Source organism: Parasteatoda tepidariorum, chromosome 5, assembly GCF_043381705.1.
Source record: "Parasteatoda tepidariorum isolate YZ-2023 chromosome 5, CAS_Ptep_4.0, whole genome shotgun sequence".
In the NCBI taxonomy this organism is placed as follows: Eukaryota; Metazoa; Arthropoda; class Arachnida; order Araneae; family Theridiidae; genus Parasteatoda; species Parasteatoda tepidariorum.
Window position 1 is genome coordinate 75332966 of NC_092208.1, and position 3829 is coordinate 75336794.

A 3829-nucleotide genomic window follows, 5' to 3' on the forward strand; every position below is an offset into this window, starting at 1 on the left:
ATTGACCCCACTCTCCCCTACTTTTAATCAGAATTTGTACAACCTTTTAAATTTCTTATTACTTTCCATCTCCCTATTTTATATAGCTTGAATAATCATACATTATTGTTTCGTAATCATTAGCTACAAAAAAAAAAATATTTGTTTTTGAAGCTATACAGAATACAGTAAGCTATTTTGAGTTCTAATTCCCCCCCCCCCTTTAATAAAGAATATCAAATGAAAGATTACTGGCTTATTACCAAAAGTTTTTCGCGTTACAGAAAAACTGTAGCTTTAACAAATCAATAAAATATATGAAATATTAAAGTGCAGAAATCAGTTATTAACTAACGTGCAAATAAATTAAGGGGTGGTCCGTTTCAGTGCCAAAGATCAAATTAACTAGAAATTACCTAGTTTCTCAAATTACCCAGGTAATCTCCTTATTACGTACTACACAAGTGGAAATAAGATCTTTGCTGGGACAACAACGTTTCTATTCACTGAAATTAACATAATGTTGTTAATTTATTTTCTCGCCATCTAAAGAATATCAAATCATTAGAATCAAACAATTAAAACATTAATTTATAGAATCAATCATCAATCACTTTAAAAACGGTAATATGAAGAATCAAAGGAATTAAGATATTATTAAAATTAAAGAAATTAACATAATGTCATTGATTTATTTTTCGATATCTAACGAATCAAGTCAAAACAATCAAGAAATTTAGTTATTGTAATGAAACAAACAAACTTTTAAGCTTTAACTATACGGAACCATTAATGCGTATATTACCTAGGTAAATTGCTGAAAACTCTCGATTCCTCACTTTAACTGATTACTTTAGTTAACCCTTTAACGGGCCCTTTATTTCTAGTAAAGGTAAATTAAAGTATTTTTGGAATTGAAATTGTTTTAAGAACAGTAATTGATATTAAAAAAAAAACTCATTTAGTTTATAAAAATGGTATTTTTTTGGTGGTAATTATATTTAACATGACATATTAGGAACTTACTGACTTTTATTTTTTTTATTTATTTATAAAATAAATTCCTTAAATGCTACAAACTTCAAAAGGAATTATGCACTTTATAACTTTTATACGTTTTTTAAAAGTGACAAATGGTTACCAATTTTATTCAAACTCACTTCAAGAAAACTGAAGTTATTGAAAAATGGAAACCTTAATTAAAAGTGGTAAAACGTGGTGGTAAGTATACTTACCACGGCCTTCAAAAGAGTTAATCTGCGGATTTGTTAAAGAATTTGCTTATTAACGGCTTTCGAGAGTAAGTGCGCTAAAAATGATTGGATATGAATCCCTCCACAGAAGCTTTGACAATTTTGAGCAGAAAAAATCAAAGTGATAGAAAATAAAAAGTCCGAAAATTTTCTTAACTTAAAAAGAAAAATACTGAATTCACAGCAATGAATACTGAGACAAACCGCCTCGTGGCTGAGCGGTAGCGCTTCGCGCTGTCGTGCCGCAGGTCCCTGGTTCGATCCTGGGGCCGGGCAAGAGCCCATCCTTTCATCCCTTCAGTGGGTCGATAAATGAGTACCAAGCATGCTTGGGAACTAAACACTGGGGGGGTTCCGCGTTCGGCTGACCACCTGACCGGAACATCTGCTCCTGCACACCGGAGCCCAAAGTCAAGAAAACTGAGATGGGCACAGTAGGCCTTGGCCCTCTATGGGCTGTCGCGCCACTGTGCTTAGTTTAGTAGAATACTGAGTACATTTGCATTGTCCGAATTATTTATATGTTGTATTAATAAAATAATTTTAAATGCTATTTAATCATTAATATTACAGGTTTGGAAAAAAAGCTATTATAAATGTTTCATGATACTAATAGAAATTTATATATATAAATTTTATTATAATGATGAGGAGCGGTCGAAAGGTTTGACCCCTAACAGTAATTTTACTTTTTGGCCATTTCACCCAACCTCATGAACTTTTTAAGCAAATTGAAAAACTTATGCACACAATTATAAAATTCATTTATCTAAAGATATTTACATGCAAAAAAGAAATGTTAATAATTATTTAGTACTTTTCTAATTTTTTTTATTAATATTCGAAAAAAATATTGAATTTCAAGGTATACAAATCATTACAAAATTTGAAATATTTTAATTTTAAATGGTAAAATACGAAATTTTCATGAAGTCGGCCGAATAGTTTCTGTGTTACCAAATAAACTTTTACCAAGTCGTTCATTAAAAATTCAATTTTTCAAGAATTTCTACCATATTTTGAATTTTGAAATTACATTCCTTAAAATGGAATGGTGCACGAATTTGTATGCCATACCATTCAATATTTTTCGATTATTAATTAATAAAATAATAAATAGTCATTAAAAGTAATTTTTAGGATAAAAATTTCTTCAGTCAAATGAATTTTTGTAATTGCCTCCAAAAATGTTTCTAATCACTGAAGAAGTTCCCGACATTTGGTGAAATTACATCAATGGATTCTAGCTTTCGAACGATCTCCTGACAAAATTATTGAGACCCTTTGTCCAGATTGCGACTAACCCTCATATCTTGAGTGTAAAGAAACTGAATCTATCGAGAGAAAAAATGCATGTTTAGTCAGAAGAAATGCGTCTTTGTGTCTGCTTTAATTAATTAACATATTTTAGATTAGACTGTCAAGCGATTGAGTCCTAGTGTGTGAAAATTCGATCAATAAATCAAAAGTTATTCAGGGTGTTCACTTTTTATTTTGTTATCTGTACATTTCTAAAACATATAAACAAACTAAATCTTTTGTTTTTTGATTCATAAATCTAATAAAGGACTTAATATGAGATGATAATGATTATGATATGATCACCATTGATGATTGATAAAAGATCATAATTACTATGATGCGATCACAGTGCGCTCCTTCGCTAAATGAGGAATGAGTTAACAATTAAGAATGACAGCCTCAGAAAGAAAATCAAATAATTAAGCATTCGAAAATGAATAAATAAATTAATGGGGGAGAGTGTTGTACCATGAGGTGAACTGAATAGCCCTGCTGCCATCAACTGGTGACTAACAAAACGAACTTATAGTTTTTCCCTTAGCCACCAAGAGTTAGTGTAGAGTAACTAGCAACTTTAAAGTGAGGTTTTTGGGAGCTAGAAAATACAAAGAAAAAATTTCATCGGAAAATAATTTATTATCATTCCCCCCTGAATGATTAGTGTTAAAAATTAAGATAGAGTATTACTTTTAATTGTGTTCCACTTAATAGTATGGCTAGTTAATCTGAACAACTCACCGCAAACGCTTGTAAAGGCGCTTTTTTTTCTCACTGTGTTGCACCTTGGGACTAAATTGCAGTTGAATCTTAAGACGTTCCCATGGCTGGAACCAAAGAAAACCAAAAGAAACCCCGGAATGAAGACCAAAGCCAAAATTATAAACCGGTTTTGAGGATGAACAAAATACTTTTTTGTCTTACGAAGAAGTTGATCACATGTTCATGCAAGAATTAATAGAACGGGTGTTTAAAGAAGAATTAGACATAGCCCTTCATTATGATTTTGAATTCATTATGAATTGACACATTATGACCTTTATTATGAATTGACACATTATTGGCCAAAAGAACATCATTTCATGCAACTTCAGAGACTTTGAAAAACAGCCTTAAACCAGCAATAGTTTCCTACCTACCTCTTCACTAAAACTAAATATCCCAATACTTTGCAAGACTTATGTATACGTTTTATTATCATTATTATTTCAGAGTGTCTAAATCAAAAGAGTGGCAGCAAAAAGAGGTGATTTCTTGGCAAATTCGATTATATACTGTCTGCCTAACAAAATAACTAA